This window comes from Crinia signifera, chromosome 2 (genome assembly GCF_055691185.1).
Source record: "Crinia signifera chromosome 2, ASM5569118v1, whole genome shotgun sequence".
NCBI lineage: Eukaryota > Metazoa > Chordata > Amphibia > Anura > Myobatrachidae > Crinia > Crinia signifera.
The window spans coordinates 196,997,474-197,011,440 of record NC_139218.1 but is presented as its reverse complement, the minus strand read 5'-3'; the positions used below and the strand labels follow the sequence as shown (position 1 = coordinate 197,011,440).

The 13,967-nt window shown below is 46.3% G+C and overlaps 1 protein-coding gene across 1 annotated transcript in view; it reads right to left on the bottom strand.

Annotated features, from left to right (window-relative positions):
• The window catches only part of STK40 (serine/threonine kinase 40), a 44,389-nt gene extending 31,454 nt beyond the window's left edge, over positions 1–12,935 (bottom strand). Inside the window, exon 1 of the mRNA XM_083173544.1 lies at positions 12,915–12,935. The gene's annotated coding sequence lies outside the window, so the exon portion shown is untranslated. The remainder of the gene's footprint in view (positions 1–12,914) is intronic.
• Between the last annotated feature and the right edge of the window lie 1,032 nt (positions 12,936–13,967).

The following is a 13,967-nucleotide window of genomic DNA, read 5'->3' as shown; positions in this document are numbered from 1 at the left end:
AGACAGTAAGATCGTCGGCCAGGGGACTGTTGTTGCAGCGTTTCCTATAAAAATAATAGGGCAGAAACATCTAAATCCATGAAGTACATGTATTTGTGAAATAAAACCGTGCAGTTCAATGCAATGCGACATGCAAGTTGCAAATACGTCCGTGACCACACTGATACCCGCTGCCTGGCTGAATAAAGCATCTGTACCGAACATGCTGTGCTGCACATCATCTGTATGACCAGGAAATCAATAGCTTATAATGCTTCTCTTACGGCTGTCCCTACTGCTTTCACATCTCGAAAATAAATCAAAGGGCTCATTTATAGACTTCATGTTGCACTGATATATCTAACTATCAGACTAATTCTCAATTATGTCAAGGAGTTTGCCAACAAAACAATTTACAAACCACATTTGAATTACATCGTTTGACGCTCCTGATACTCACTGTATTCAATTAAAAAAATAAAACTGCCAGGAAAATAACCGGTAAATGTTATGGCTGGCAGAGACCTGCGTATTTGCACTAGACTCTGGTATAATGCTAGGGGGGATAAGGTCATTTGGTCTACAACAACTAGGTTGACAAGCATTGGGTCAACACCACTAGGTCGACATGCAGCAAGGTGGACATGGGTCTAGGTCGACATGGGTCTAGGTCGACATGGGTCAAGGTCGACAGGGTCATTAGGTTGACACAAGCATTAGGTCGACATGGGTAAGGTCGACAGTCAAAAAGTTGCCATGGGGTTTTTCACAGTTTTTTGAGCCGACATGTGCAGACAGGTGGTATTGCATGCCCTACCATCCACTAGGGCGCAGTGGCAGAATAAAATAGTGTGCCGAGTGGAGCGAGGTACCCAGCCTGAAGCATGGCAAGCACAGCGAGCCATGCGAGAAGGCACGGTGCACTTTAACCTGTGTCCATGTCGACTGTGTCGACATTCGGGTAAAAAAACTGAGGGAAACCCATGTCAACCTTTTTGACTGTCGACCTTGTCCATGTCGACCTAATGCATGTGTGTCCACCTAATGACCGATGACGACCTTAACCCATGTCGACCTAGACCCATGTCAACCTTGCTGCATGTCAACCTAGTGGTTTCGACCTAGTGGTTTTAGACCAAATGATCCACATCCTACTAGGGTATCCTAGTAATTATAGTGTCCAGAGTCTATTGTTTTGCCAGCTAGAGCAAATTGGGCTTGGGTGGAGGCTGTATATCGGCTTCCTCCTATCTTGTTGGGCCCCTGCTTTTTCTGCTATAGACTAGATACAGCAAATTCCCGACATTCAGAATCACGGCAGTAAGTACTGGAGATGTGGGAGGTTAGGATTACTCTGTGGGGATGAGGGAGGTTAGGGTTAGGCTGTAAAGATGGGTGAGGATACAGTTAGGCTGTGGAGATGGGGAGGTTAGGGTTAGGCTGTTGGGGGAGCAGTTACATTAGACTGCACGAGGGGTGACTTAGGGGTAGGATTACATTTTGACTGTTGGGATGTGACATTTGGCATTCTAACAACACTCCCCCAGTGGCGTCACTAGCTGGGTGTGGCCTGCAACCAAATGTCACACTCAAAAGGGGTGACACCAAAGTGACAAATCTTCTGCATGACAGGAGCTATGTGCTGCAAGGTGTCACTCTCCTGCAGACCTTGGATCATGTCACAGATAAAGAGCCGCCACTGCAGACAAATCTTTGGGGGCAGCCGGTATCTCGGGGGATGCTAGACACGACCCCTGGAATGACCCCTTTAAATTAGGCCACACCTCTTTTGAGGTGGTGGGGGTGTTAATGCAGAGTGCGCACCAGGTGTCAGCACCCCCATTGACACCTCTGCACATGCCTGCTCACTTTAGGTCAGTCTAGCAGTGACTAAATGCCCTATAACCTTCTCCCCTAAGAGAAGTTGCATGCAATCCCCCCTTTAGCGGCTCTGGACCTTACCCGGTGGCAGGATCACATGCTATATACTGTATGCACTCCTTTTGCATACAATATAATGAATGTGATCCCAGCCTGCATAGCTGGACAGGATCTTACAATCCAGGATCACTTTGCAATATGCAATCCTACTGGCGAGCAGGGCTGCCGAGAGGGGAGGGGAGCAGGTACCGTTTACCCGGGACCAGGCCTGTCAGAGAGGCCTGGGTCCAGACACACACACACAGTTTTTTCTTAGAATTTGGTGGTGAGTGCGCCGGGTCTGAGTGAGCCAGAGCTGTGTAGCAGCGGCAGAGGGAGCACGGATGTGGGCTGGTGTGGGGGTGGCAGCATTACAGAGGTCCTTCTAAGAACCATTCTGCTCTCTAGCTCCAGGGCCTGTTGAGAGCCCGCCACGTGACTCGGGAGTTTACCGTGGCTCGGGGACAGGAGGATACTTACATACTTCGGGTATGTAGTATGTAGTTCCTGGGTGCCGGAAGGAGCTGGGAACAGAGAGAGGCCACCTCTCATGTTAGTATCGCCCACGTCATAGCATCCAGCCTGCCCCGCTCCCCACTTTCCCATCCCAGCCGCCGCCAGCTGCAGCAGGTGCCAGTGTTATGTCTCCAGCCCAGCAGTCCCAGATCTGGTTCCCGGGTGTGGTATAGTAGCCCGACAGTCGGGATTCAGACAGTCATTAGTCAGACATCGGAATCCCGACTGCACAGCGTGGGGAGCGCAATGAAGCCCCTTGCGGGCTCGCTGCACTCTCCACGCTGCGGGCACGGTGGCGAGCTGCGCTCGCCACCTATTTTATTCTCCCTCTATGGGGGTCATGGACCCCCACGAGGGAGCAGCCGGGATTCCGACGTCGGAGGAATGACTGTCGGAATCCCGACTGTCGGGGAGCCGTCCGGCACCCCTGGTTCCCCACCCATGTCCAGGTCACTGTGTACCAAGGTGGAAGGTGGGTCACTGGGTGCTCTGTGTCTGCTGCCTCCCTGCATGCTGCTGGGGCTGAGATCCAACTCTGGAAGTCAGCAAGTAACCCAGTGCATTTACTGTAACTCCATGGCAACGAGCATGTTAACCCGTGGCAAAGCATGTAACCCATGGCAGAGCATGTAACTCCAGGCAGAGCATGTAACCCCTGGCAGAGCATGTAACTCCGTGGCAATGAGAATGTTAACCCCTTGCAGAGAATGTTAACCTCTGGCAGAGCATATAACTCTGGGCAGAGCATGTAAACCCATGGCAACAAGCATGTTAACCCCTGGCATCAAGCATGAAACCTTTAGCAACGAGCATTTAGGCAAGCAGAACTTATGTGGTATAAAATGTGTGGTATTATATGTAATAGGCATTACAGTGTGTTGCATAATATGTAATGAGCATTATGATGCATGGAATAACATGTAATTGGCATTATGGCATGTGGTAAAATATGTAATAGGTATTACGGTGTATGGCTTAATGTGTGCTGGGCACTACAGTGTGGCATAACGTGTAATTGACATTATGGCATGTAGTATAATACGTCATGGGTGTGTGACATGTGTAATAGGCATTATTGCCTACATTTTTGGTGCACACCTTTGGCATGCACTGTCCCTCTATACGCCTTGGAAGCAGCGGCGGAACAACAGGTCCACAGACCCTGCGACGACTTGGGGAAGGCAGCACCAGCACAGTGTGTGGGGAGCTCTGTCCGTGGGGGCCCCAGGAAATTGTTTTACCGTGGCCCAGGATTTCTCTTGGCGGCCCTGTTGGCGAGATGTATCAGTGTTCCCTGCTAAAAGTTAACTTATCATTCCATTAAAAGTATGAAGTATAGACTGTACCTTTGATTAAGTTTAAGAGGGAGGTTTCCCATACTAGCCAATCAGCTGCTAGCTAACATATTACAAGTACTTGGAAGAAGCTAATTTGTAGCTATGGGAAACTTCTCTACTTGTCCACTTCTCCACTTTTTAGAAGATACATCTCCCTACATCCCGGCGGTGTACTTGAACACCGCAATGCGATGTCCGGCGATGCCACTGCGCCGGCATCGCACTATATTGATAAATGCGCCCCATAGGGGCGCATTTATCAATATAGTGCGATGCCGGCGCAGTGGCATCGCCGGACATCGCATTGCGGTGTTCAAGTACACCGCCGGGATGTATCATTAAAAGGGCGCAGGGACAGGGCTCCGATAGGAGCCTGTCCCTGCGAAGCCCTAACCCGGAAGCCGGGGGGGTCTGCGCATGCGCGGTTATGCGCTGACCCCCGCCGACCCCTGTGACCGCACTGCTCCGTTCGTAGTGCGATCACGTAGCCATAGGCTACAATGGGCTATCGCCATATCAGAATGGCGATAGCCCAGGGATGCGAAGCCGGGCTGCCCGATGTTAATACATCGGGCAGCTTCGCATCCCCCATAGAAACCTATGGGGGATGCGGCCGGCGGCGGTGCAGGGGGGATCGCAGCAGGGATCGGAGATCCCTGCTGCGGTCCCCCTTTGATACATTTAGGAGATACTTAATATTTGCGGCTAAATCCCGAAAACGGGTGTTTTCGGGGATTTAGCCGCAAATATGGTTTAATAAATGGGCCCCTATGTCCCAAAGGAATCAAAGAGAGCCATGGACGGACAGGAGTGTTTTGCCTACAACTTGTCAAAGGGGGCAATAGTCATACATGCTGACTTTTATGTCTTCTGTCCCCTCTTCTGGGAGGGGGCAGCCTGGTTGGCGTTTAGGGGGCTTGGACAGCAAGAAGATGGCTTGGGAGCATGGTCACATGATTGGATCTGGCATGGATCTCATCTGCTCTCACTATACATTGACATAAAAACAGGCATTGTATAATGGACGCTGGGCTATGATGATGCAATTCACTGCAAATCACATCATTGGGTCCCCCTCAGTCTGTCCACTTGTGCTCTGTAAGTGGGTCTCTGAGGGGGGTTGTGGGGGACTTGCCCACCTTTCTGGGATGGACACATACATTTTGGGAGTCTCCTGGCCTTTATGTTGTATAGCAATAGTATCTCTATAATAACAAAAACTCAACATAATATGAAACATTTCTCATTATGTCTTGGTTTCTATGATAAGCACTTCAGTATGAAACACTAGGTCGCAGGTTGTGTTATATCGAAAATGAATTGCATGTTTTTTCTTAGCATTCCCAGTATGGGACTTAGGAGGTAATTCAGACCTGAATTAACAGCAGGCAGCGAAATCCTGCCTTGCAAATGAATGTGATCGCTGTGTGAATTTATGTGTACAGCTACAAATAATTCCCCAGCTAAGTGACTATGGCCAAAACCAATTGCAACAGGCTCACCATTGATTTATTTTCACACTGGACACAAGTCATCACAGACTCAGAGTATCTAGGGAGCTACATTGCGGTGTGATGGAAAAAGGCATATCCAGCCTGGAGCGGACATCGCACACCTTCCTCTAAAATACTTTTCTAGGACACACATGCATTTTTGTTAGCGCTCCAACTAAGCAGCCAGTTTCCACCCCCAGAGGTTTTACTTTCTGTCAATCACCTTGCAAATGGATCATGAATAGAAAAAATTAGGAATCATGACAGCACGGCCTTGCGCATGCTTACTACAGGCCATACGCATGTGCAGTATATTGATAATCAGTGCTCACATATATTGTTAGTCACAGATGCATCCCAACAATCCCAATTATCCTATAACCCTTCCCTGCTGCAGCATAATCCTAACACATACCTCCCAACTTCTCCAGTTGGGAGGTCGGGACTCTCCAGCGCGCTCCCGAAAAGGGGGCGCAGCCTTGTGAAAAGGGGGAGTGGCCTCGCAGGAAGACGTGTCCTCCGGCCGCGCCCCTGTTTTCTGCCGATCGCATGCGCACAGCGTCTATTCTTGGCAGGCTGGGGGGACTCCCAACTGTCCCCCCCACTGCGGGACAATGGCGGCCCCAGGCGGGACGCGGGAATGTCCCTGAATATCGGGATGTTCCCGTGGTAAGCGGGACAGTTGGGAGGTATGCTAACATCCTCCTCCAGCATCCTAACCCAAATCCTTCCCGAGTACATAACCCCAAGGCCAGAACTTAATTTTAGGATTATGACCATCGGATCATGCTGATCTAGAGCATCCTTTTTAGACCCATACATCAATCGTGTGAATCCCTGATATCTCATCTAAATTGGTGACTGGGGAACTTTGATTATTGTGGATTTTTGGGTGACTGTAAACATTCCTATTTCGCCGATTATACTTATTTTAGGGCATACTTGCCTACTTTTGCAAACAAGTTTCAGGGAGATTATAGTTGGTAGTAGAATTTTGCACAGCGCCCCATTGAGGGGGCGTGTCATGCTCCACCCAAAGGGCTTGTCTAGTTCCATATATGGAGAGATTGTGAAAAGAGATGGTCAACGAGGCATCGAGAATCGTGGGTGTGTACTGCTATATCTGAGTGGAATCTTTTAAAATGACTTAAGATATAAGATACTGTATACTATACTTGGTAAAGTGCTAGCAAATAGCTCTGATGATTCAATGTAACTGTATCTATCTCTCATTTCTTTTTTCCCAAAAAACGTTAACAGTGTAATGCGGGCTAGGTGAAATGAGGGAGATTGCTAGACTAATGAGAGAGAGAGGGAGATTGCTGCTATTTCAGGCAGTTTCCTACAGAATGCAGGAGGGTAGCCAACTATGTTTTAGGGTTGGAATCAGAAAATCAAGGACTTTTAACAAGTTGGAATTCCCATAATTGGGCCGATTGCTTGTTGATGTGTGGCTACATTATACACAAAATACATGCTATGAGATGAAACAGAAGATATAGGTGATGATACTAGCCTGAGCAATGATATTTTTGTAATCAGGTGGTTTGTATAAGATTCATTTAATTCCTAAAATTGATACTTGATTTTTATTATTTGTTTTCAATTTGTTTGTGTGGTTACTTTAGATTTTATTATTACCCAGAAACAATAGCATATGAACACAATTTGCAGTGTGTGGGCAGGAGACCAATATTATTACCACAGACAACACCCAGTATGAGTCAGCCCACATCAAATATCTGCAAGCCAAATATATCGCACTGAGGGCTAGGGGCTGGCACCTTGCCTGTTGTGACTATAAGCTATTATTCATTGGGTAGAAAACCTTTCTCCACTCAGAAAAACTTGATGGACAGTGTGCCTCTGTGTAGAGTATCAAGTAGGAATGTACAAGTAGTAATGACAGTGGAAACCTCAATATGGAAATGGCAATAAAAATGTAGTGAAGTTAAACCAGGGTTGCCGACTTTAAAAAAATCCGAAGCTTTCATTACGCGTTTGGGGGCGGGGCTTAACTTTGACATAATTAAGCCCCACCCCCATTACGGCAAATAGCCAAAATAACTGATCTCCATGGAGGGGGCGGGCTAAAATGGCACGATTGTGCCATTTTAGCTCCGCCCCCTCCTCTGAGACCCGTGGATTGGGGGGGGCTCAGTGGGGGTCCCCCTGATTCCGGGAGGGTTGCCCACCCTTCCGGGGGGCCTGGAGGGGGACCCAATTTTCGGGAGACTCCCGCAAATTCCGGGAGGGTCGGCAACCCTGAAACAAAAATAAAAACAGCTACTTTTCCAACTAATACTTAATAGTTATTAAGGCATCAGTATGGCTTTGATACCAATGGGGACGGGGAAAGGTTTTTACTCTCTTATATATAGTAGCGGCTGCAGTGCCGACCAAAGACTGCAGGGAGGAGTTGGTCGGCACATATAAACATACATGTAACATTGTATGCAATATATGTGCTAGCTGCCTTACCTGTGAATCAGCAGCTGCCACAACATGGGACTCAGGGCTCAGCATATCTTTGGTACACCTACCTCCAGATTCCCATCAAACTAGCCAATGGGAGTCTAGTCTAGTGTGTGAGCCTGCAGTAAGGCGGCCAGCACATATATAGCTCATCCGTGCAGTAATTTTTAGTGCTGCAGCCCAGAAGCAGCAGCCGCCGCTGCTTATATATATTGTTTACTTTCTTTTGCACTCTCTCTCTCTTTCTACATATAGAATGTGTCTAAATTGAGACATTCTATACCCCCATGGGTACTTGTGTACTAGCACGGCGCCCATCGCATCGCAGACCATAAGGCATGCGATACGACGCGATTGGCACCCGATGGTATACAATTTAAAATATACCACACAGTAATACGCGTGCGCTCGCCACACTTCGGGCTCGGTGGCTCACTGTGCTTGCCACACTATATAAGATCAACTCCATGCCGACGTGGATAGTGGGGGTATGAAAAGGTCGGAGGACGTGTATCGCTGCGCTCGCCACGCTTCGAGTTCGCGTTCCTAGTGGGGGTGCATTTAACATTGTAAGCCCCCATTAGGGTGCTTATACAATTAAACATCGTATAGGGGGCTTATACAATTTTAAATCGAATCGCAATGCATCGGGTGTATGCCATGCGATGCGATTATATGTTGTGCGACCAAATATCGTGGGCGCCGTGATAGTACACAAGTACCCCCCCATGAGTATGAGGCATGACTGCCTACTTTTTAAAAAGAACTTCAGGCAGATGGTGAAAATAAAATTGGCTTAAGGGGTGTACACACGTTACAATTGCCTTGTGATTAGATTCCCAATTCAATAAATCGGGATCAAATCGCACAGCAACCAAAACACATTTGATTATGAATATATATTACAGATCTGTCCTAAATATAGTCTTGCCTGCACAGTCTATGCTATGCAATATAGACTAAACGGGAGCACGCATTGGGTATCGAATGATGAAAACTATCCAATTTCTATTCGATTTTGCCTATATTAGCAACATTGAATGAAAAAATAGACTAAATCGAATTGTGTGTACACCCTATTAGATCCAAATGTATTCAAGACAGTAAGCCAGTGATCAGGGAACTCAGTCCTCATTACCCCAAACAGTGCATGTTTTTCTGGTAACCCAGCAGGTGCACAGGAGCATTAATTACACACAGACACATTTTATAAGGTCCCCAGGTGGAGTTATTTCACTTGTGATTCTGTGAGGAGGAGACTTGCAAAACATGCACTGCGTGGGGTAATGAGGACCGAGTTCCCTGACCACTGCAGTAAGCAGATCATGGGTGAATGTAATAGGGTGAGAGAATCAGTAAGAAATCTCCAGGATTTTTTTAAAGCGGCAATGATTTATACTGCAAAACCAGTTTGATTGACCACTTAAAAAAAAAAAAAAAAAACAGAGATTTCTTACCACATCACTCATTTTCTGATTCTCTCAACCTATTACATTTCACCCATAGTATTAATTCAACTGGCAATGGAAAATATTATTTGAAAATGCATGTAGCCATAGGGATCTTTGTGCTATATACCCAATGAGAGTTACCCATTTGAATGTTTACAACTCTGACTATTTTTCCCAAAGTTATTTTGTTTCTGTGCAGGGTCAATACTGGCTGCTTAATGTTTCCACTGCAATTTAGATTTCAGTTTGTATACACAACCCAAATCTAATTATGCACATCATTTTATCCACCATCCAGTCCATACCTGGCCCACTGCTACTTTTTCATAATCCCACAAATCTAACACAAGATATGTGACCTTTGTTTCAATTCACCGTAAGCCAGAGTGGAAACCTTCATCTAGCATGGTATGGGTTGACAATGTATAGGTCAACGGTCACTAGGTTTACCACTTATGGTCGACAACGACTTGATCAGCACCTAAATATGGTCAACATGCCCTAAGTCAACATGATAGGTCGACACAAGCTTAAGGTCAACATGAATAAGGTTGACATGAGTTTTTCATATTTTTTGTTTTAAAGAAAGGTGTTTTTTTCATACGTTACTATCCAAGTGGGCATAGAGTGAGAATCTAATAGTGTGGCGAGCGCAGCGAGCCATGCTAAGGGGACGTGGTAGACTTATATGGTGTCCATTTCGACAGAGACACCCCAAAAATGTAAATACTCATGTGAACCTCATCTATGCCGACCTTAAGCTTGTGTCGACCTTCTGTCAATGTCGACCTAGGGTATGTTGGCCACTCTAAGGTATTCAACCATTATACCTCAGGCATGTCCAAACTATGGCCCTCCAGCTGTTGGGAAACTACAAATCCCATCATGCCTTGCTTTTATTTTGCTAAAAGGGATGCTAAAACTATGGCAAGGCATGCTGGGATGTGTAGTTTCACAACAGCTGGAGGGCCGCAGTTGGACATGCCTGATATACCTGCTTTGGATTGTTCCAGCTGCTCACCAAGTAGTTTGAGCATAAATAACTTTGCATAGACTGTTCTGGCAAATACTGAAAAAATGTAATGTTCACTTTGTTTGCAAATATAGAGCCAGATGCACTTATACCCCTTTCACACCAGCCTAATTTCCCGGTTGTGCCCGGGAACAATCCATGACTAGCGCTGGTTTGTAAGGTTCCTGGGCCAAAATCCCAGGAAAATTTGCCGGGATTTCAACCCTGCTATGGAGCAGGGTTGTTCCCGGGTTCTACCCGGGGTCCTGGCCGGTGTAAAAGAGGTAGGGAGTACTAACCCGGTTTGTCGGTCCACGGAGCAAGTGGTCAGGCCAGGGATCCACACAGGCGGTGGGCACAGATGAGAGGATAGGCGGCGGATGAAGATGATGCAGCTCACCGGCGCGCCCTCACTACCGCCGAAGAGCAGCGTCATCTGCGCCCGCCGCCTGTGTGGATCACCGGCCTATACCAAGGACCAGCAACCCAGGGTGATTACTGTTCACTGGCCTCCGCCACCATCCCAGCTCCTGCTCTCCTCCTGGCCGCCTCCTGCCTCCTCCCCAGTGGCACATGAAAGGGGGGGGGGGGGGGTGTTTCTGAGTACCCAGATACACCCCCCCCCCCCCCCGATGGACCAAATTTTTGTGGAGCTGGTCCCACTGCTGCCCCCCCCCAATATCCGCCCGCAGCAGGATTGCCGAGCTCTGCAGACCACCAGCGGCTCCTTCTTGTACATTGTACAGAAGACAGCAGGTGCCACTGTCCTCCCCTCCCGCCACCACCCCCGCCGAGCAAAGCAGACCACAAGCAGGACTGAAGCAGGAGGATTAAAGCGCAGTGTGCCATCGGTGGAAGAGGAAGATGATAGCAGGCTGCCAGCGGTAAGGAGCCCTTTCTTACAAACTGCGGCCTGTCCTGGAGTAGTGGTGGCCCTGCTACAAGTATATGAGAGTATGTATGGATATGTATGTATGTATGTATGAGAGTGGTGATATATGTATGTATGAGAGCAGCCATGTATGGATGATAGTGGCCATGTATGTACTGTATGTATGTGAGTGGCGGTAGGTGTATATATATGAGACCAGCATTTGTATATATGTATGTACAGTATATATTCACCTGCCTGTGTCCGTTTGTTATTTGAGTGCTGCCATCCAAGTGGTTTTGTATTGCACAGCCGGACGTCTGTCCATGTTCTACGGAGTGCTCCGACTTTTTTATTGTTTTGTAGTCCTTACAATTTCTGCATGAAGGAGTGCGTGTGTTTGTACTAAATATAAATATATATACACACACACACACCACATATCTGGAAACTCCCCTTTAGAAATCCTGCGTTTGCCCCTGCTCCCCTCCTCCTTCCCACACCAGAAAATGCAGGGACTTTCTGGTGTGAAAGGGGCCAACCCGGGAATGCCTCGGCATGATCCCTGGGCCAAATTCCCGGGGGGTCCCTGCATTTTCTGGTGTGAAAAGGGTATAAGCTTCAAAAGTGATAAAATGGAGAGTGATAAACAACCAACCAATCAGCTCCTGTCTGACATTTTTCAAACACAGTCAGTGACATCACAGTTAGGAGCTGATTGGCTGGCTGTTTATCACTCTCCATTTTATCACTTTTGAAGTTTAGTGCAACTAACCCATAATACTTTTCTTGCATCCAAAAACTTATTACCTACCCCTTATATAACAGTTACATAATGGAGCTGAATTGCAATCAGGGAGCTTGGTAGACTCGTCATGGAGTCATGGAGATTGCTACTATATTAGAGAGTCTCCCTGACATTGAGGTAGAGTTGGCAAGTATGGTATAAGGACCATACTTTTTAAATGTCTGATTTAGACAGCAGATTCAATTATGTATATTCTTTAAATTACCATATATACTCGAGTATAAGCCTACTTTTTCAGAACATTTTTTATGCTGAAAAAGACCCCCTCGGCTTAAACTCGAGTGAGGGTCCCACTTGAGTCAATAGGTTTTCCCAGTTTTTTGTTGTAAAATTAGGTGCCTCGGCTTATATTCGGGTGGACTTATACTCGAGTATATACGGGTATATCTAAATAATCACAGAGTTCTTATTTTAGAAACACATGCACTATAAAGGATTAGCAGTATCTTTAAATTAAGTTAAAGTAGGTGGTATATTATCATTTATACTGCTTACTACTGGTGGTTCTCACCCTCAGTCCTCAGGGACTCCCAACTGTGCACATTTTCCAGGTCACCTCACAGATACATAGGTGCGCTAATTACTCAATGGTACATTTTAAAAGATCACAAGTGGAGCTAATTATTTCACCTGTGATTTTTTTGAGGAGACCTGCAAAACGTGCACTGTTGGGGGTCCCTGAGGACCGAAGTTGAGAACCACTGCCCTAACTGCTAATATGCTAAAGCCCCGTACACACGGGGGAGATATATTGCTAGCAATATATTGCTAGCAATACATTGCTGAGCAATATATTGCTCAGTTTCTCCTTTTCATCAGCGACCAGAGATTAGAATGGCGCTGAAAACAGGAGCGCGCACCCGGCGATTTATCGCCGGGGCACACTCCCATCACTGGCAATATGGTCGCCAGCGACCATATTTCCAGCGATTTCAGCCCCTATTGCCCCTGTCTCCTTGCTGCTGTTGAGTATAATGGTTTGTTCTTCAACTAGATTACCTGCACAGTATAACATGTTCTGCAAACATCTTCACAATCTATTTTATACATACCCTATATAAACTATAGTCCATGAATTATTTCATGAGTAGACCACAGGTTCTCAAGACCCCACACAGTGCATGCTTTGCAGGTCTTCTCACAGAATCAAGTGAAATAATTAGCTCCACCTGTGGGTGGACAAATGGGAGTACCGAGTGCACCTGTCGGGTGACCTGGAAAACGTGAACTGTGTGGGGTCCTGAGGACAAGTTTAGAACCACTGGAGTAGACCATAAAGCAGCACTACAATTCCCAGATCAATGATCTCTTGGGGAATCAGGGTAGAATGAGAAATTATGGAAATCCATCTCAAATTTGCGGGCCCTATTAGTATGACATGCACCTGCCCAGTGACAGCTATAATGGAGCATGTATTTAAATGTTGGCAAATGTGCCCATGCTAAATCATCCCCATTTTTTTTAATATAAACCCCCAGAACTGACAAATTCATCAGAAACAATTATACTACTAGAGTTACCAGCAAAAGAAAACATTTCATCCTGACTGAGAGTACTAATTGGCCATCCTGGTTTCTAACAAAAAGTTCTCCCTTTTAACGAAGTGAAAATATGTTCCCACGGACACAGAAGTTATGTGTCACAGCTGTTTTCTCGGTGTGGTATTTGCAAGAGCTGACGTGGCCTGGATTACAAGTCAGCATGATGACTCACTTTCCAAACATGACTGCTCACCAATGTTCCTTACCTACAGAGCTGGTGTCAGGTTGTTGTTTATTTAAATGTTTTATTTATAATACTTTATATCATTCTTCCCTGCGGACAAGTTAGTGGGAGTATTTAAATGCCAATGCTATGGATGCATTAATAAATGGTTTAATACAAGCTTAATTTGTTTTTCAATAAAACAGTCCTTACAGATACTGTATGTTTCCTCTCTATGCCAAAACTTTACATGTTTGCTATTATTAGGCTTACACAGCAAAAAGAAAAAAAAGGGAACAATATGTTCTTGGACAAATTATGTTGCAATGATAGGGGTGCAAATGCATTTATTATTTTAATGAATGTAAGGAAAGTACTGCCAAAGTCTGATGCCAGCAAAC